This window comes from Mya arenaria, chromosome 1 (assembly GCF_026914265.1).
Source record: "Mya arenaria isolate MELC-2E11 chromosome 1, ASM2691426v1".
Lineage (NCBI taxonomy): Eukaryota > Metazoa > Mollusca > Bivalvia > Myida > Myidae > Mya > Mya arenaria.
The window spans coordinates 25,969,886-25,992,658 of record NC_069122.1 but is presented as its reverse complement, the minus strand read 5'-3'; the positions used below and the strand labels follow the sequence as shown (position 1 = coordinate 25,992,658).

General features: G+C 35.8%; 1 protein-coding gene across 5 annotated transcripts in view; it reads left to right on the top strand.

Moving 5' to 3' along the window:
* The window catches only part of LOC128237482 (5-hydroxytryptamine receptor 1D-like), a 267,463-nt gene that overhangs the window by 190,379 nt on the left and 54,311 nt on the right, over positions 1–22,773 (top strand). The window contains exon 1 of one of the 5 annotated variants that reach the window (XM_052953343.1): positions 7,849–7,872. The exons of the other annotated variants lie outside the window; for them this stretch is intronic. The gene's annotated coding sequence lies outside the window, so the exon portion shown is untranslated. Of the gene's footprint in view, positions 1–7,848; positions 7,873–22,773 lie in introns of those variants that run through there. 5 annotated transcript variants of the gene reach the window in all.

Below are 22,773 nucleotides of genomic sequence, written 5' to 3'. Positions count from 1 at the left end.
TAAGTGTTACCGATGCTTTTCAGCAAAATAAAGCATTTTTTAAATTTCTTAAATGAATAAACTCCATTATAGAGCTCTATTGGAACTAATAGGGATGTATTGACTTTTAAATTAGCTATATTGGAACTTAAAGTGACTTGTTACCTTTTTTACTAGCTTTTATCAATAAGGAAATTAATTATTTTGCTCTCTCTATAAATTGTGACCAAGTCAGAAGTCACTATAACCATTTCATGTTTGTTGTTAATGTAGTTGTGTTGTAATATTGCTTAAACTTATATTGCAAGATTTGTCTAATAAAACATATACATAGAATAATTTGCTTGATTGTGATAAAAGTTGATAACTTAACAGCCAAGTCTGTTTGTAGGTAGAAACGAGGCGCGTAGCTGCCTATACGCGAAATACACGGCTGAATCCACATGATTCTGACGAAAAAATAAGACAGTTTAGCCAAAGCTACAGAATCACTATGTTTGTTTGAGTACATGATGTAACAGACACATGGACATTGTCATCGAGTATGTAAGTATACAGTTCAATGTCAAAAAGGACAGACAATTAGACTTCTGTAAGACAATCTGAGTGTTTTTCACATTATCGAACCTTATTTGTTTGCTATTTTGTAGAAAAGATCTTCCGAGAAAATAAATTTGTTGATTTATTATCCTTAAACTGTCAATTTACAAGTACTAAAGGACCTAAGAAACCCCAGAATACACCAGATTGCTCCATTGTTTTCAAAATTTCATACCCCCCAGCACAATCATGAATCCACATGAATAGAGAGCTAGCTACGCCCCTGGAAACCAGTACTGTGTACGTTCAAGAGCCTCATCATAATGTTCCATTTGTCACCAGGTTGGATATAACCAAATAACTCTTGGATTCGAGGCAGACATCTTAATCCACCAAACCACTCTCACCCTTCTTGACTAGTACATTGGAAAAGTTATCAGAAGATGAATCTCTAGAATTTTTCATCCAATTATGGAAATATGTATTTATATTTTATTTATTTTTTTTGGGAGGGGGGCGGGGCGGAGGTGCGCCAGGTGCGTTCCCCTATAGCTGTTAGTGGTTAGTCACTCAAATACCAAGAACAACAAAGTTTCTTCATTATATTTATCGATTTTACTTCATTTCGAACAGTAAGAATTTATTAATACAGTGAACTCGTATAAAAGAAATGTATTGTTATGTTGAGTGACAGAGTTTTCTGTTATAAATATGCCTTAATCTGTATAACCATTGCATTGAATCTTTGCAGCTTAATATTTCATGTGGACTACCATTCATGATTTGCTTGATAACGGAGAAGAAGGGCCAAAATGTTAGAGTTTCAATTTGTTAACGATTTGAGATTTTAAATACGCCGCCTTTTCATTCGACCAATCAAATCACATGTTACAAACTGGACGTAAACCAGTAATAAAACCGGAAGTCAAGGGTGGTAGAAAAACTATGAAAACAGAAAAATGGGAATAAAGTAAAAAAAAATCGTATGATAGGCAAATTTCTTCGCGGGCTAAGGTGGGGTGTTCGGAAGATATATATCCTATCCTTAAATTCCGATGGCTGTTAATCTGCAGAAGTTCTTTTGAACTGAGTAATAAGATGATTACGTGACCTGGGTAGAGAAACGTTCAATACCATGTTAGTTTATTATACAGTACAAAGTGCACATTTAAAAAGAAATATTTTTTTACATATTCGGTATTTTAATTTTGAGTAAGGAATTATAAGATTTGTTTTGATTTTTTTTAAAAATGATTGAGTTTGAAAATTCGGTGCCAGTGGGGCGGACACTATTAAACACTGAGCTTTTGGTTATTCATGTATGTTGTAATGTAGATTGATGAACGGGCAATAGTATATTCCTGTATGTTGTAATGTAGATTGATGAACGGGCAATAGTATATTCCTGTATGTTGTAACGTAGATTGATGAACGGGCAATAGTATATTCATGTAGGTTGTAACGTAGATTGATGAACGGGCAATAGTATATTCCTGTATGTTGTAACGTAGATTGATGAACGGGCAATAGTATATTCATGTATGTTGTAACGTAGATTGATGAACGGGCAATAGTATATTCATGTATGTTGTAACGTAGATTGATGAACGGGCAATAGTATATTCATGTATGTTGTAACGTAGATTGATGAACGGGCAATAGTATATTCATGTATGTTGTAATGTAGATTGATGAACGGGCAATAGTATATTCATGTATGTTGTAATGTAGATTGATGAACGGGCAATAGTATATTCATGTATGTTGTAACGTAGATTGATGAACGGGCAATAGTATATTCATGTATGTTGTAACGTAGATTGATGAACGGGCAATAGTATATTCATGTAGGTTGTAACGTAGATTGATGAACGGGCAATAGTATATTCATGTATGTTGTAACGTAGATTGATGAACGGGCAATAGTATATTCCTGTATGTTGTAATGTAGATTGATGAACGGGCAATAGTATATTCATGTATGTTGTAATGTAGATTGATGAACGGGCAATAGTATATTCATGTATGTTGTAATGTAGATTGATGAACGGGCAATAGTATATTCCTGTATGTTGTAATGTAGATTGATGAACGGGCAATAGTATATTCATGTATGTTGTAACGTAGATTGATGAACGGGCAATAGTATATTCATGTATGTTGTAACGTAGATTGATGAACGGGCAATAGTATATTCCTGTATGTTGTAACGTAGATTGATGAACGGGCAATAGTATATTCATGTATGTTGTAATGTAGATTGATGAACGGGCAATAGTATATTCATGTATGTTGTAATGTAGATTGATGAACGGGCAATAGTATATTCATGTAGGTTGTAATGTAGATTGATGAACGGGCAATAGTATATTCATGTAGGTTGTAATGTAGATTGATGAACGGGCAATAGTATATTCATGTAGGAATATATTTTAGGCAGACATGTGATTTCTTAAATTTCCAGTCATTCAATACTGGGGTCAGGTTTGATCTAGATCAAGTGCAAGATTAAATATGTCATTTGCAAATGCCGACTGTTTGATTAACAATATCTCGTAATACTGATTGTCAACGAACAGGGTACAGGGAATCAGATGATTTAGGAGCGCGTTCGGGCATGCTCTACGGCCTTTGTATAATAAAATGTTTGTTAGATCACTTAGTTTTGGATTACTTATGCATGTATATTAATTCTTATTGAACGAGCTTTTGTATTATTTAACCCACGCCACCAAATAACTACTTGAATAGGTTCGCTGTAGAGACAAAGCTTATGGAGCACCACTGAAGCCGGTGTTAGGACCCATTCACGGTATTGCACATATCACTAGTGCCGATCAACATTCTCCATTTCGTGCGTCCATCTTTTAGAATGGGATAATTGAAATACGGTTTTAGGCCAGATGACGCGGTACAATGATTTCTGAATAAAACTAACAAATTATGTGAATTGCATATGTTTGTTTTTATTCATATTGTCTTCAAGTGATGCTGGCTGATATTTGTATTATAAGTGTTGGCGGGTTCTCACAGACGACTTAAATTCTGGCTATCCGGCATGAACACTGTGCCTCTAGACAGGGTGTTCAGTAAGTCTAATATAACAGTCAGTGACCGTCAGTAAGTCTAATATAACAGTCAGTGACCGTCAGTAAGTCTAATATAACAGTCAGTGACCGTCAGTAAGTCTAATATAACAGTCAGTGACCGTCAGTAAGTCTAATATAACAGTCAGTGACCGATATGTTGGTACCAATAGACAAATGTACATCGATTATAAGCCCTGTAAAGTATAGCATTTCCGGCTTAGCAATTTTAGAGGATGATTTTCGTCAAAAGTAATCAATCAGAAATAAGCCTAATGTTTAATGTGTTGTTTTGTTATCTTCAAAATTGAATAAAATCGGTCCGGTTATTATCAAGCGTCTTTCTATATTTGGAATGATACTGTTTTACGTTTAATTGACATACAAACAGGTAATAAATTCATCATTTTTTTCGTTACCTGCCTTTAATAAATCATATCATAATAGTAGCGTCATTATGGTGTTTCTAAAAAAATGTAAAACATGAAAATATAATATGATCAATCAATATAAATCAAACGTTTAAATAATTTTAATGTTAGTATATAATATGCATCTTTACATGCTAATTATGGAGTGATTACCTTAAATTGGTGAAATGATGTGGTTACACTAATGTAGACGAAGAGACGATACAATACAACTCAACGTATTCGTATTTTCACTGGAGTAAACATCAAAAATGTTTTTCCTAACCATTTTGTACTTAAACTGGGTGCCAAATATCCTGATCAGCTACACATGCAAATAACATGGTGGTGTTTTAATTTGTAGGCCATCGGATAAGGAAGTTTGTAGGAATATATTGACCTAGTATAGAGGCCATTTACATACATATAGACTTATATGTGCTCAAATAAGAAAATGTTCGTGCAATTACGATTATCCTATATAACATAAAATCTTCAATGTGTAAAACAGACGATTCCTAATACTATGAAGTTAAGAAAACCACGTAGGTACTGACAATATTTCGCATGTGTGAGCGTTAGGGTTTATAGTATTGAGTATGCTTTATGTGTTTGTGTAAAACATTACACAAAAACGACGTTAAACGACCGTTGGCATGACATTAAATTTAGTAAAGGTAATCTATTGTGTACAGCTATACCACTGATATTGAAAAGGAATTTCAGTAATTTAAAATTGAATAGTGTTTTAATAGTAAATTTATAATCCTTGTTATAAAGGTCGTTTGAGATTCTTATTTTACGAAATTGCATTCTAAATAAATTTAGCTAAGAAATTAAACAAGATCTGGACAAAAAATCGAGCGACTTAAATTAAGAAACCATAATTGCAATTTAACGAACTGTCGATCAAGACAATTTCTAATTATTTGTAATGCCGGAATATTTCAACAAGGGCTTAGTCTTTAACCCTTTACAGCAAAGTCAATTATACAAATAACGATTTAAGCAAGGGAGAAAATTATGGGAGAATAAAAAATAATAGATTTGTTAACATTGTTTACCAATAAGAAGTCTCAGTTATACTTTGACGTCTAATAGGTTATTCTGAAACAAACTAATTCACTCATCAAATATCAGATGAAATAATAGAATATATACAGGCTTTTTAAATTTTTTATCGGAAAGTGCGTTTGGATAATTATATAGATTGCAAAATATAAAACGATCGGAAAAATACGAATGTTACAAAATGGAAAGAGATAGACACACTAGATAAGTGAGGCGAATAATGACAATAATGAAGAAATAAATTTAGGGATTACTGTTACGGAGATTGAAAAAAAGCAATACAAACAATATAAAATAATAAAAGCCTGTGTTTTCATCATTATTTGGACAACTGGATTTTTTAGTCTTATGTATACAAATGAAAGATATCCAGGCCGTCCTGAAAATGATCGACCTATTACATTAAATTCTTTACAAGCTTATTGAATTACCTTATTGATCGTAGTCAATCCGTTTTTTGAAAGAGCTATTCAACTAGGGACAGCATGTTTATTTTGAACCATTCAATATGGTACTTGAATAATAGAAGCAAATAAACATATATAGACTTTATTCAAGCATTTGACATAATCCGTAGACCTTGGCTCTGACAAAAACTAATCAATACAAATATATATTTTTTATTCATTCAGATCATTTACAACAATATATAATCATGTGTGTCAAAAAATTCAAAATACACAAACATATTAGACAGTATCATTGGTGTCCGCCAAAGGGAGTCTTGCTCTGCTTTTGTTTTCACTAGAATTTTAAATAATTTACGCTCATATTTTCGTCAAAATTTAACAAATGATGGTGTTGATGTTTAAGATCCTTCCTATAGTGTTTACATTTAAAGTTTTGAATCAACATGTGCATTTGCACCAACGTTATTAGCAATGATGCGTTTAGAAAAATACATCAAGATTAACATTATCCGACTTATTTCTAGTATTTAAAGTGATACTCGTATTTAAAATCACGACATACACATGTATAACACACAAACATTTTAAGTGATAAACCTTTAAATACTAGCTAAAATTGCTTTTATGAAAAATATTTGTTACTGATAACAAGATTGTAACCGTGTATGTAATGGATGAAAACGCACAAATATTAAATGACTAATAAGTCCAAAAACATATACTGTGATCAACTATCGTCTCAAAAGGTAGAAATACCGTGTTTTATACACCTTTCTTTCTAATTAAACTCGGTATATTTCATAAGAATTATTGTTTTCGATATTCATCCATTCCTTTCGGTATATTAAAACAATTATATTTATTGTGGTACTGCTTATTTGGGAGTAAGAGTGCATCTTTGAAATATGTATGTAGTTCCAATAATCGTGTGGAGACTTATTGCGCATACTTCGTTTTTTTCACCCCATATCTCTTTTATACTACAGATTTTCTTATTACAGCCATGTATTTTTGATGATTGTACCAAATCATGTTTTGTATCATTGTTCTTTACATGACTATATCTACATTTACTTAGATGGAAATAACTCTTAGCTGCTTTTTACTCACAATTGAACCATTTATTATGCTTTCTAGAATTAGACTTACTTCTATGTGGAGAATAACTATGCGCATCAATTGTAGTTCTGGCAGGTTCTACTAAGGCACTTTCAGCAGTATTTACAAGTTCACATAGTCTAGTTTTATCAAAAACAATATCGCTCTCAGAGATTTTCTGAATTGCATCTTCTATAGTAGGCAAATATATGATTATTGATACACTCCTGTTTTTATACCGCCATTGTGTCTGTGATTAGTTTGAAAAGCGAGAACAGTGGACTTCAGATTGTAAAGGTCAGTTTTCACTGACACTTAAATCTTGAAACAGCCAAAGGGATTCGCACGATGAAATTTCATAGTCAATTACAGATATGTCTTTGAATGTAAACTGACAAAATAAACACGAATTCGAGATTATATTTTTAGAACATAACTCATTGTCGAAATCTAGGTCACAGTCTCTTCAATACAAATTCCCGTGTCCTAGTGCGAAGAATACACATTTGGTGTTATTAGGCTGTTTCATCCGCAGGAAAGAAAATAGTTCCACATAAAACATTTTATTTACCAATGAAACATAAATCATGTCTCAATTGTCTTATCATAGTTTGGGGTTTCACTTAAAAACAACAAAAGTACACGTTTAAATTTATTTAAATCAACACAATAATAATTTTAGCAATTTCATAACTGCTCGACGTCATCAGTAATCAAGCAAGTATGATCATGCCAATTGGCGGTTGAAGTTTGAAAATTAAAAAATGCTGTTTGTCAGTTTCAGTATCGAACTCATTGTGCGAATTCGCTTTCCAGCCGGTTGATTACCACATGGATGTTTGATATTTTTATGAATGTGCACATGGATATTGCCTCCTTTATTTGAAGTACCAAAATGTTGTAAAATCCACCAGTTATAGTGAGGTATGATGTGGAATCAGTGACTGTGTGAGCTTGAGCATTGCTGGCGAATTGCCTAGACTGAGCATTTGCATGAGAGTAGACGGGGTATATTAACTGGAGTACAGGATGTTGGATATTTCCTTGTGTTGATTTGGATGTTTGTGGTTATAGTTGTTAATAGATGCAATGCTCTTGTGTCCCGATATTTGCATAATTTGGTTCGCAGGAACATTGTTGTCATTCCAAGTCTGGCAGAGTTTGTTTTTTTCTGGCGCTGTGAATACAATTAGCCCAGCATTCTTCACCATTCGTTTCATTGTGGAGCTGAGTTTGATGACACTGACAGAATTTCTTTTGAAAGGTCCAGAGGCCCAGGTAAATAAACTGTTTGTTTGTTTACGTTTATGAATATATTTTTCTGTGTCGCGGCTACCTAATTTGCATAGTTATTACACTTGCTATATACTAAACAATATATTGCATGACTTTATATCACTCCTGCGCTGTACGTACACCGAACATATTATCTTAGGCAGATATAAAAAAAACATGTTTCGAAAGCTTAAACCACTGGATATATTCACGGTCTATATGTATTATAAAGAAATGGATTCATATAGTATTAAACACATTATTTTTGATCAACAACATCCAATAGGGTATGACCCATGGTGTCACTATCAGTTGTTGTTCTTGTCTTTGGCCATGGCCTTTGCTGCACCCGATACAAATGACGAGGCCTGATTAAAAATTGAACACTCTGATAACTTTGTGTAGAATTTTGAACAAAACGAATAATAATAACAATGACGAAGCAAATACTAGCTTATATTGTTGTTCATCCTCCCCAAACAAGGGTATGCGGCATAACTGCACCGAACTGTGTCAACAGCAGTGATTAGTTACTTACGTTTCTCGGGTTCAAAGCAAAGAACTGATTGTTGGTCGTGATTTCTTCATTTGTTTGCTCTATCGTAAATAAACACTTGCTGATAACTGATTGGAGATTAAATTTACCTTTTTGAGGTCGTTACCATCTGCAAAGGCCCGCAAAATGGTTTACATCCCGAGTCCGTAGCAAGCCGTTTGTTCTGAATAAAAATCGACAGAAATAACTAAAGTTCGGAGGAGTTGAACGTTTTAGACTTAATTTAGTGCTTTTAAAGCAAACAAATACTTTAAACAACTGCAGAAAGTACTATCTAGTAAACACACATCAGCTTGCCAGGTAAAGACAACTCAGAAGAAAATATGTTTTATTTAATTTGTTGATATTTGTATACAGCTATATATGCTGAAATTTGTTTTTGTGCAAAAAATGCCATCGTTGACCACTTTCAGTCAGAAACCAGGTCGCTCAGCTGCCATTGACCCCAATTGTTATGATGCGAGCCCTGAAAGCGCTTATGTAAAACAAAAAGCCGGTCACTAACGGCACGTGAATTTACTGAATAATGCACGTTTTCTACCGATAACGCCCGGGTTTTTGCGTTATAACACACCACGATAACGGACCGAAAACACACATTTTATACAATAATATCTATAAACTGGTTTTAAACCAACAGAGAACTCCTAGTGCTTTGTGTAGATAAAACTTGACGTTCATATTGTATAATACGCAAGGAGTTATGACGTCATTATTTCAATATTGCGCTGCGATTCGATTAGTTCGACGCTATTTTACCAAAGGTATACGACGTAACAAAAATCAGCTATCATTTTACACATATGTTTGTTGTCGGTTACATTTCTTTAAAGCTGCACTCTCACAGATATACCATTTTTACAACTTTTATCTTTTTTTATCTTTGAAAGGGCAATTTTTTGCGTAAATATCTGCAAACCAACGATATAAGATTGTTGACAAAAAATCAGATCGTAGAGTTTCATATTTCCGTTCGAAAATTAATGTTTTATAGCTTAAACCGTTACTAACGGTTTAAGTAAAATGCATGAAACATCAATTTTTGAACTTAAATATAAAAATCTGCGATCTAATTTTTGTAAGCAGTCTTGTTTCACTGGTTTCCATGGATTTTCGCAAAAATTGGTTCGTTCCAAGACAAAAAATAAAAAAGTTGTCAAATCGCTCAATCTGTGAGAGTGCAGCTTTAAGAAGATATACTCAATTGCAGAATATACCACTAATTTGTAATAAATATGAATGTTTTCAAAGGTAAATATAAGTATTGATCGCATTTTATCTTGCGTTAATTCAGTATGAACACAGTAGGGCAAGCGAGCAAATTACCAAGAAGCACTAGCTTCATGGAATTTTGCTCGCGTGCCTTACTGTATTCATACGCCATAAACGCAAGAAAAATGCGATAAATCCTTAAATAAAGATGGTTTTACGTATCCGTAGTGTGTTATTTTCTGTGAAATCGCGTGCTTCTCATGACTGTTTGAACTTTTAATGCTTTTAACCTTATGCCTCAAAACAGGGTTATCGCTGAAGTTTTGTCGTTTCGGCTTGTTCCTGTAAACCCCGTGTGTTGATACCTGAAGAGCGCCTACGCCAACATGGCTGCACTTAACAGTTCTGGCAATGAACAGTCTCAATTATTCCCCACTGATAGTTTAAGTGTATTCTCGAATCTTGTGATTCTTCCAGAAAAAACATATTAAATTGTTGTTATATTTCAACCTGGTATTCTACATATGTATATTCCATTTGATTTTATTTAATAACAAGAGATCTTGAGGATGTGCAATTGATCAACGTCTTAATTTCCAATAATAGTATATCATTACTGGTATTTTATGTGTTGGCGCCTTTCTATTACTGAAAGCTTTTTGTTATTTAGAATCATTCATGTATAATCACGACTGATATCAAAATTATACAATATATCAACAAAAAAATGAATTAATCGCGATTTTACTTGCGATACACTTTTAAAAGAACAGATACAGCATAAGGCAAGAAGCATAACAATGGTTACAAACCTAGAAGCCAAACTGTAGTTATGATATAGATCTCGACACAATAATCAAAGCATGACATGTACAATGTTAGGTTCCTTTATTTTGTCGGTTTTGACGTATTTACCTCATTTAGAGTAATATATTTTTACCTTAAAGATCCCACAGTGTGCTATAAAGATAATATTAATAGTACCGCCGAAATGTATATGGTATATACGTGCAGACCCAATAGACACGATAATTGTAAGCTGCGTGAAGAAAGCTTAACAAACGACATTGGACATGCGACATTCAAAAATGAAGCACGACATTGGTTTTAAAAAAAATCGTGCTGACACGACATAAGACATTTGACATTCAAAAATGAAAGTCGTGCTGGCACGACATTGAATATTTTACATTCAAAAAAAAAATACGACAAAGAACATTGGTCATTCAAAAATGAAAGTCGTGCTAGCACAACATTGGGCACTGAACATTCAAAAACGTATGTCGAGCTAGCACGACATTAGGCATTCAAAAATATAAGTCTTGCTGGCACGACATTGGACATTCGACATTCTAAAACGTATGTCGGCATAAGACATTCAAAAATGAAAGTCATGCTAGAACGACATTGGACATTGGCAGTTAGAAATGAACGTCGTGCAGATAAAACATTTTTCTTATTTTAAGCTTTAACTTTTTATTGAATAAGACCAACGTTTGAATAAATTACCGCACGGTATATATAAAAATGTTGCCGATATAAGCATACAAAAGTTGAAATCCAAATTGTACAAGGAGTCATTTTAAACACAAGGGCAGTAGTTATATCACTACATATTGAACATTTACAGTTATTGTATAACCTTATCATGAATTCTTGTTTGGTGGAACGCAATGGAATGTTATTCCTCTTTTACTCTTTTATTGTGTTGTTTGCTATTATTGTTAGTATGCAACATACGTCTTATGTCAATTTGAAAACTTCCATAACGTGTTTACTTTCTTCAACGTGTCCATTTCTTTTCAAACAGTCTTTGGATGGAGTAGTCGTTTGGAATGTGGATATTTTAGATTCATTCAAGGTGGACAACCTGCTGATCGCCCATCGTAAAACATCGTCGTATAAGTCCTTTTATCAGGCAGTTATATTCTCCAGACTCATTCTACCAGTACAAGGTTATGTCGTCCAAGATGAGATTGGACATTCAAATTGAAGACGGAATAAGTTCAGCAATGGTGTGAGATTTTTAGTGCGCATTATAATCCGCTGAAACAATCAATCTTAAACTAGATCTTTAACTTCACTTTTTATTACTTTAATAATTATCACGGATTTTTTTTTAAATAAAACTTATAAAAGGTATGCATACTTTTGGTAACCAATCAAAAACCTGATATTACAAAGGAATCGGTAATTTTGTGAACAGATTTAAGTTTACCCCAAGAAATTATTGGTTGACTAGCAAGACATTCGTTTTTGAATGTCTAATATCCGATTTTCTGCTAGCCCGACATGGTTTTTGTATGTCCTATGTCCAATGTCATGCCATCATGCCATTTATTTCTACATGTCCAATGCCGTGCCAGCATGACATTCATTTCTACATGTCCGAAGCCGTGTCATCATGCCATTCATTTCTACATGTTCAATGCCGTGCCAGCATGACATTTATTTATAAATGTCCAGGTTCAATTTACAATGTGTTAACACAATTTTCGTCTTGAATGTTCAATTTCATGCCAGCACGACATTCGTTTTAGTGTTCTATGTCCAATGTCGTTCCAGCGTGACATTCCTTTTTGAATGCCAAATGTCCAATGTCGTGCCAGCACTACATTCATCTTTTTGAAAGTCCAGTGACGAATGTTATGCTTACTTCACACAGCTATTTTTGTCAGTCAAATTGAGTGTTTGGGGCATGGTGACGGATAGAATGTAACCCTGGTTCGTAAATGTGGTCTGGTGTATAGCACTGTCACACTTGCCTCCCCCGGAAGACTATTAGTATATTTAGTAGTGCGACGGGGATTCAAACCTGCGACCCCTTGATTGAAAGTCAAGTGTGCCACCACTATACCGCGGATCCGCCACAAGGTGACAACAGTGGGTGTTACACAATTCTACTTGCGAATCAGAAACATCTTATGTCTCTTCGCATGAAATGTTAACCAATCGAAACCGTTAATATTGTTTGCATTTGATCATTAAGCTTTATATACACCTTTTTAATAGGCCCACAGATATACAAAACCTATCGTATAACAGCTGCGCCAAAAAAAAGAGCGCAGAAAAAAGCAACTCAGTTCGATGATATAAATAGTTCCGTTCTTCTGTTTTGTTATACTAAAGGGGGACAGCCACCACGTCTAGTTTAATATCAAATTTTAGCAAGATCATACGACATGATTCAAGAACACACGTCGGATTAAGGCGTCTTCTCGTTTGCGTTGACCCGAGGGAAATCTAGGTTGTAATCTAGCAGACGATTTATAAGACAATGAACAGACATCTTACTTTCTGTGAACTCTGATATATCCGTCTCCCATAAATATTTGTTAACACACATACTCATGTCAACTTCTGTTAGGTTTTAACATACTGTTAAAATCTTTCTTTAAATTATCTTCAAATTTGAACTTCTTTCTTGAAGGCGTCATAAATACTTGCTAATTATATACTTAACGTAGGTTTATGAAGACAATTCATGCGTTATTTATGATTCCCTTTTTAGCTCACCCTTCAAACGTAATGGATGCATTTTACGAATCATATAATTATTCTTTTAATGTTTTAGGCCGAAAATGTGTGTCTTTCCTGGAGTATAAGTTTAGGTGCATCTACATTGAAAGGCATAGTTGGCTAGAAATATGTGGCAATTGATAATCTTCAACATATTGCATTATCTATATAGTATAAACATTTTAAAACAATTTAATACCTGATGTATAAAACAAAATATAATGTCACTGGTGGTAACAGTCTAATGAAATAAGAATATACAAGGTAAACTTTTTATCCAAGGTTCCTTTGGGACACCTTAAGTCATTATTATAGAGGAATGACAAAGGTCTTGTGTAAATTGTCGTTTGAAAAACAGATATAGCTTCTAAATGTTTTAGATCGTATAAAACCATGAGACTGGTTTGTGTCTGGATCTGATCAGTTTCACAAACGGCTATAAACGTTTTTAACATTTTTAACTTTTGATTTTGTTAACAGTATTTCTCTAGGAGGGTGTTTATCGTGGCCAAATAATGGCAACATCTCAGAAGACCAATTTAAAGTGTGATGCGAGCACCTGCAGTAGTGTCACGCCTCGACACTTGTCGCAGGGCATATCTGCTATTTCCTGTGTTTGCTGATTGCCTTTAATTGCCAGACGTGATATGGTGTCGGCAACGAAAACCTAGACCAATATAGATATTTTACTTCAGCTTTTCTTAAAGCATGAAGGAAAGAAACAAATGAGATGTCTGGTAGTTCGCGTATAATAAAATTCATCAGTGTTTAGTCTTTATAATGTCTTTATCAATCATTTCCAGTCTTTTTGTCAAAGTAAAGCACAGCTCCTTCGTCTACATTAATTTGGTTTGTTCATGGTCGTTGCACATTATTCGGTGCCACGCTGACACTACGAACATACTGAGATAAAACACACTGATTACGCTTCTTTTAGACACCCTCTATGTAAACAGCGTCATAAAACACACTGATTACGCTTCTTTTAGACACCCACTATGTAAACAGCGTCATAAAACACACTGATTGCGCTTCTTTTAGACACCCACTATGTAAACAGCGTCATAAAACACACTGATTGCGCTTCTTTTAGACACCCACTATGTAAACAGCGTCATAAAACACACTGATTACGCTTCTTTTAGACACCCACTATGTAAACAGCGTCATAAAACACACTGATAACGCTTCTTTTAGACACCCACTATGTAAACAGCGTCATAAAACACACTGATTGCGCTTCTTTTAGACACCCACTATGTAAACAGCGTCATAAAACACACTGATTGCGCTTCTTTTAGACACCCACTATGTAAACAGCGTCATAAAACACACTGATTACGCTTCTTTTAGACACCCACTATGTAAACAGCGTCATAAAACACACTGATAACGCTTCTTTTAGACACCCACTATGTAAACAGCGTCATAAAACACACTGATTACGCTTCTTTTAGACACCCACTATGTAAACAGCGTCATAAAACACACTGATTACGCTTCTTTTAGACAACCACGATATAAACAGCGTCATAAAACACACTGATTGCGCTTCGTTTAGACACCCACTATGTAAACAGCGTAATAAAACACACTGATTGCGCTTCTTTTAGACACCCACTATGTAAACAGCGTAATAAAACACACTGATTGCGCTTCTTTTAGACACCCTCTATGTAAACAGCGTCATAAAACACACTGATTACGCTTCTTTTAGACACCCTCTTTGTAAACAGCGTCATAAAACACACTGATTACGCTTCTTTTAGACACCCACTATGTAAACAGCGTCACAAAACACACTGATTACGCTTCTTTTAGACACCCACTATGTAAACAGCGTCATAAAACACACTGATAACGCTTCTTTTAGACACCCACTATGTAAACAGCGTCATAAAACACACTGATTACGCTTCTTTTAGACACCCTCTTTGTAAACAGCGTCATAAAACACACTGATTACGCTTCTTTTAGACAACCACGATATAAACAGCGTCATAAAACACACTGATTGCGCTTCGTTTAGACACCCACTATGTAAACAGCGTAATAAAACACACTGATTGCGCTTCTTTTAGACACCCACTATGTAAACAGCGTAATAAAACACACTGATTGCGCTTCTTTTAGACACCCACTATATAAACAGCGTCATAAAACACACTGATTGCGCTTCTTTTAGACACCCACTATGTAAACAGCGTCACAAAACACACTGATTGCGCTTCTTTTAGACACCCACTATGTAAACAGCGTCACAAAACACACTGATAACGCTTCTTTTAGACACCCACTATGTAAACAGCGTCATAAAACACACTGATTACGCTTCTTTTAGACACCCACTATGTAAACAGCGTCATAAAACACACTGATTACGCTTCTTTTAGACACCCACTATGTAAACAGCGTCATAAAACACACTGATTACGCTTCTTTTAGACACCCACTATGTAAACAGCGTCACAAAACACACTGATTGCGCTTCGTTTAGACACCCACTATGTAAACAGCGTCATAAAACACACTGATTACGCTTCTTTTAGACACCCACTATGTAAACAGCGTCATAAAACACACTGATTGCGCTTCTTTTAGACACCCACTATGTAAACAGCGTCACAAAACACACTGATTGCGCTTCTTTTAGACACCCACTATGTAAACAGCGTCACAAAACACACTGATTACGCTTCTTTTAGACACCCACTATGTAAACAGCGTCATAAAACACACTGATTACGCTTCTTTTAGACACCCACTATGTAAACAGCGTCATAAAACACACTGATTGCGCTTCTTTTAGACACCCACTATGTAAACAGCGTCACAAAACACACTGATTGCGCTTCTTTTAGACACCCACTATGTAAACAGCGTCATAAAACACACTGATTACGCTTCTTTTAGACACCCACTATGTAAACAGCGTCATAAAACACACTGATTACGCTTCTTTTAGACACCCACTATGTAAACAGCGTCATAAAACACACTGATTGCGCTTCTTTTAGACACCCACTATGTAAACAGCGTCACAAAACACACTGATTGCGCTTCTTTTAGACACCCACTATGTAAACAGCGTCATAAAACACACTGATTGCGCTTCTTTTAGACACCCACTATGTAAACAGTGTCATAAAACACACTGATTGCGCTTCTTTTAGACACCCACTATGTAAACAGCGTCATAAAACACACTGATTGCGCTTCTTTTAGACACCCACTATGTAAACAGCGTCATAAGGGCGTAATGGACGTAATGGCAAGTAACAAAGTCGGCACACTCATATCAACGTTAAGACCGGTTACATAATCTGCAGTGAGTGCAGCTGAACCAAGACTTTTATAATCAGTGTAGGATAATAATCATTATTATCATTATCAGTCACAATCATTATGATGATTGTCATTCAGATCATATAACACAATCTGTGAGAGGGTGTCTGCGTCCTACAGGTTTTAAACCTTCATTAATTTCATTAAGAGTTTAATTACGATTCCAGTACAAACACTCCTCGTATGAATCGTGGGAATATCACAACAACAATAAAGGCCGTTTACGAAACAATTATTAAATGAAGTTTGAAAGGCTCTAACTGATGAACACGTGCATTTTGGGAAGACCAAACGATATTTGAAGTGTAACAATATTAATATCACTTTTACTTTTAAGTTTCAACTCTGTCGATGCGCTCGATGTTGGACCAACTTGAGCCTCAATTTTGATATAGGCGCTGGCGTCGTGCAAAATCTTCAACCTTTAACCTTGGCCCTATTTCAAAAACTGTCCAATATGTACAGATGAAATTCTGTACAAATGACGCCAGTGAAAAAAATATAGACGTATAGCAAGACCCATAACTAATTTATGATTTAAGATTAGGCCGTGTTTCGACAAACCCATTGCAAAAACATAACTTTTGCCAGAACTCAAAACCATTTAATATGATAAATACTTGAATCGTTAACATTTTGCCTAAGAAATTGACGAAAATATGCACTTTAATCATTGTCCAGTTGTGCGCCTTTTAGGACAAAACCAATCGACGGACGTTTGGCGATTGCTACGATGTGCTCTTGTTTTCGTTTGCGCTACAACCTGTGTAATGATACCGCTGGATGGCCTTGTCTAGACGTCACTTGAATATTCGAAAACGATTTGACAAAGGTCAAAGATAATTGATGACACTTCTGATAGGACGAGACCATTATTCAATGCATTATGTCTAGCCAGACTGTTCTAATCTACAAAATAATGGACCCTATTACACACTGCTCTTGTGGGATGAGTTTGCTTCAATTCTTTGTAATGCGAATGGGCAAAGACAAGTCAATAGAATACGTGTTAAAGATAAAGAATCTCAAATGATTGGTCGTTTTATACCGGGAATTTAGTTAAGGATATTTTTTTAAGAAATGGTAAATAAACGAGCGTTAAAGTTATTTTTGCAATTTTAGTAAAAGAGTTTAATAAATTTCGTCTTGAATGGCAACTAACGTGAGATTCTCTTTATATCATATATTATTATGTGCCAATTTACAGCGCTTAATACATGAAACGTCGCTATATTATAAGCGCAACCATTTCCAACCCTAATTATTTTTGACGTAACGTCACACTTTTTGGATCTATTGGCGGTATTGCGGATTATTACACAAGTCATATAAACAAAATAATGACTTTATTTAAGGAATGAATTGCGGGGTTGATGTCATTATCGGGGTATGAACGCAATTGGGCGGACTCCACACGTACTTTGACTAGCCCAATTGCGTTCATATCATCGATTAATAAACGCAATTGCCGAAATGCAGTTAATTGAAGGTATGGAAGTTGCGGTGTAATATTTCAGTATGGCGACGTCATGTATGTTACAAAATATGGTATATGTTACTGAGGCTTATAATTACAATGTGAGCACAAACGCATATTCTACATCCGGGTACCTTGTACATGTAATAATTGACATTTTTATCAATTATAAATACATATCATGATAGAATGCATTTCTGGTGACCTGTATCACGTCGAACTCGGTGTGTAAACGCGAGTTTTGTATCTAAAATTAGACAGGTTTTACCAGCTATTTTTGTCACGCTATTTTTAGCGACGCGAAAGTAGTTCCCAGACAACACAAAGTACTAGCATGGTACGGAATCAGAAAACGACGGTATGGTGATACGGATTTCACAATACGAAGTGCAGTATTTTCACTGAAAGCATTTTTAAATAACTGTTGAATAACGCCAATCCATTTATTTGTATGCCAAATGGAACCATGCTTTCCTCAAAACTTTGTAAAAAGTTTCCATTCTAGTCAATTGCATGTTAAGAGAGCAGTATTTACAACTAGCACACACTTTCCACCATCATCCTTAATTGGGTATTAAAGCCAATGGTTCATTTTGTTTTATTCACTCCTCAGCCTCTTAAACCGCTCATTATTTAAAACAAAAATCAACAATTCTGAAACGAAAAACATGTTAGTGACCTGACGAGAGAAACTTGAATCTCCTTCAAGATATTTAACTTTATATTCATACATGTACGACCTTCTTTATTATTTTATCACAGTATATTTAGAACGGATTTGTGCATAAGATCATCCAAAATCCGGAAATAAAATCCAATTATGAAAACAGTAAACTCCATCGTGAGTCTGTTCTTTGGGGGAAATGAGAAGTGCTTAACTAACAACGCCCGTCTAGCACCGGCTCAACATTCAAGTCTGGCTTATTCCATGAACCAGCAGGAAACTCATTTCTATTGAAATATCAAAATTGTTTTCGAGGGACAAGCTTGACATTTGCGTCGGTAACACATACGTAAATTGAATTATCAACTTGCCTGTGTCAACTTATTGTTAAATTCAGCCAGTTTAAATGGTTCAGATAACGATATTTATGTGCACTTAAACAAAGCATGTCACTGACAAAGTTTAACAGGAAGGACAATATCATATTCATTTAAACGATCTTTCTTCCCTAAATATAACATAATCTTAAAAAGCTACATTATATCATTATCATATTAAATGGATTTGGTGAAAATGGAGATTTGCCTACACATTGTTCTCTACCCCTAAAGTGGATAGAACACGATTTTAACGTTGATTCATTGGTCGCCTGTCATTGTTCAAATCTCGATTATGAATAAACATCACAATCAAAATCATGATTCCCACAAATTAAAAAATACCATAAACATGCTACCTTCGACTTACATGTGACTAATAACACTTGTTAAACAAATAAGCATTGATGGAAGGGTCGACAGACTGAAATATACTCCTTGAAACTATTTCGTTGTGCATTTGTCATAATCGATATACGTCATATTACAGATTATTTGAAAATATTCGATTGAAAGGGGCGGGTCCAGGATTTGACTTTAGAGGGGGTGTATCTGATATGCATAAGCTCTTGACTTCCGCCCCTCCCTTCGCACCGAAATTTATTTGGTTTAAAATGTTGGCTGTGGATTTTGCGTATTTCCCCAAGAAAATTTGAAAAAAAAAATGCGCGAAAAGGTGCATTTTGGGCGTATTTTTTCTCCAATATTAAACTTAAAAACAATCTTGAACGATTTGACGTGGGGGGGGGGCATGAATTAGCCCGCTAGTAATTGTCATTGGCGTACACCGAGATTAGTATATGCTATAATAGTGAAAGGTTGAGTTTAAAGTGTACGACAACCTTTTCGATGTGTTTCGAAGTCCTTTAACCGACGTCTTTTAGTTTATATAATCACGAATAATACTGTCTGTAATACTTTACAATTTTCATTCCACTGCAGGTGTCAAGCGCAAGTCAGACTTTCTGATTAAAACCTAATCAAGCTTTAATCTTGATTATTGGGAGAGCAACATGATTGAAATTTGGTTGAACATAAACTTAATGGTGAATTCTGACAATAATCTACACTACTGGTTCCCCCGTCTTTGTTCTTTACAGAGCATAAGAAGATATGAAATTAAATCATCAAAAACATGCTATATACCAATGACGTTCACATAGTATTTGAACTTATCTAACTGGATCAAAGACTTTGACTTTGCATGGTTCTTAGTTCGCTTAAGTTATTGTATTGTCACGGTGTAACCTTCTCAACAGGGTTGTCGTTGTATTGCCACGGTGTAACCTTCTCAACAGGGTTGTCGTTGTATTGTCACGGTGTAACCTTCTCAACAGGGTTGTCGTTGTATTGCCACGGTGTAACCTTCTCAACAGGGTTGTCGTTGTATTGTCACGGTGTAAACTTCTCAACAGGGTTGTCGTTTTATTGTCACGGTGTAACCTTCTCAACAGGGTTGTCGTTGTATTGTCACGGTGTAACCTTCTCAACAGGGCTGTCGTTGTATTGTCACGGTGTAACCTTCTCAACAGGGCTGTCGTTGTATTGTCACGGTGTAACCTTCTCAACAGGGCTGTCGTTGTATTGTCACGGTGTAACCTTCTCAACAGGGTTGTCATTGGTTAGTTACAAGATTGCTTAGCTCGCTAGAAAAAGTCATTTCATTCAAGAGCTGTGCATATCGCCCATTCTTTTAATGATCGCCTCGTTCAGCATTCTTCAGAATTCAGCTATGATATTTGCACGTATGTGAAGCCAGAGTTGACCTATTTAGCCTGTCTCCAATGCACAACTGCGAGTATCTATATAATTAATAAGGTGTGAAACTAAGGAGTTCCCTGGGTTCAGTGAATGATATCACATTTATTTATTCATTTGTACCTTGATTTCAATCAACTGTCATTCTGTCTAATCAAATAAGAAGAGTCGTGGAAAGGAACGGATGATTAATTTGTCGTATCGTATTGATGCGTTAACATGGTTGCATGTTTCCTTAATGAGTTGTTGACACGCTATGATTGGAAAGATGACTGTAGTAACGCTTCATTTTTGTTTGCTCTAGAGAATCAGTTATCCGAATAATTATGTTACACATTTGCTGCACAACTATATCTATCTTATAACATATGTATGTTGTAGCCTCGTACTAGCTAGACTAGGCCTAATGGACAATTATGACAAAAATACCAGCGCGGTAAAATCGTCATCAATCCTGTCTAAAACACAATGGTCAAGGTACAGCAAAATACAAATAGAGACACATGTGCCACAAGTCTTAGACAGCAAACACCAAACTAGAGACACATAGCGCCACAAGACAGCAAACACCAAACTAGACAAACAAAGCGCCACAAGACAGCAAACACCAAACTAGAGACACATGGCGCCACAAGACAGCAAACACCAAACTAGAGACACATAGCGCCACAAGACAGCAAACACCAAACTAGAGACACATAGCGCCACAAGACAGCAAACACCAAACTAGAGACACATAGCGCCACAAGACAGCAAACACCAAACTAGAGACACATAGCGCCACAAGACAGCAAACACCAAACTAGAGACACATAGCGCCACAAGACAGCAAACACCAAACTAGAGACACATAGTGCCACAATACAACAAACACCAAACTAGAGACACATAGTGCCACAAGACAGCAAACACCAAACTAGACACATATAGCGCCACAAGACAGAAAACACCAAACTAGAGACACATAGCGCCACAAGACAGCAAACACCAAACTAGAGACACATAGCGCCACAAGACAACAAACACCAAACTAGAGACACATAGCGCCACAAGACAGCAAACACCAAACTAGAGACACATAGCGCCACAAGACAGCAAACACCAAACTAGACACACATAGCGCCACAAGACAACAAACACCAAACTAGAGACACATAGCGCCACAAGACAGCAAACACCAAACTAGACACACATAGCGCCACAAGACAGCAAACACCAAACTAGACACACATAGCGCCAAAATACAGCAAACACCAAACTAGAGACACATAGTGCCACAAGACAACAAACACCAAACTAGGGACACATAGCGCCACAAGACAGCAAACACCAAACTAGACACACATAGCGCCACAAGACAACAAACACCAAACTAGACACACATAGCGCCACAAGACAGCAAACACCAAACTAGACACACATAGCGCCACTAGACAGCAAACACCAAACTAGAGACACATAGCGCCACAAGACAGCAAACACCAAACTAGAGACACATAGCGCCACAAGACAGCAAACACCAAACTAGACAAACATAGCGCCACAAGACAGCAAACACCAAACTAGACACACATAGCGCCACAATACAGCAAACACCAAACTAGACACACATAGCGCCACAATACAGCAAACACCAAACTAGACACACATAGCGCCACAAGACAGCAAACACCAAACTAGACACACATAGCGCCACAAGACAGCAAACACCAAACTAGACACACATAGCGCCACAAGACAGCAAACACCAAACTAGAGACACATAGCGCCACAAGACAGCGAACACCAAACTAGACACACATAGCGCCACAAGACAGCAAAAAACCAAGCTAGACACACATAGCGCCAAAAGACAGCAAACACCAAACTAGACACACATAGCGCCAAAAGACAGCAAACACCAAACTAGACACACATAGCGCCACAAGACAGCAAACACCAAACTAGACACACATAGCGCCACAAGACAACAAACACCAAACTAGAGACACATAGC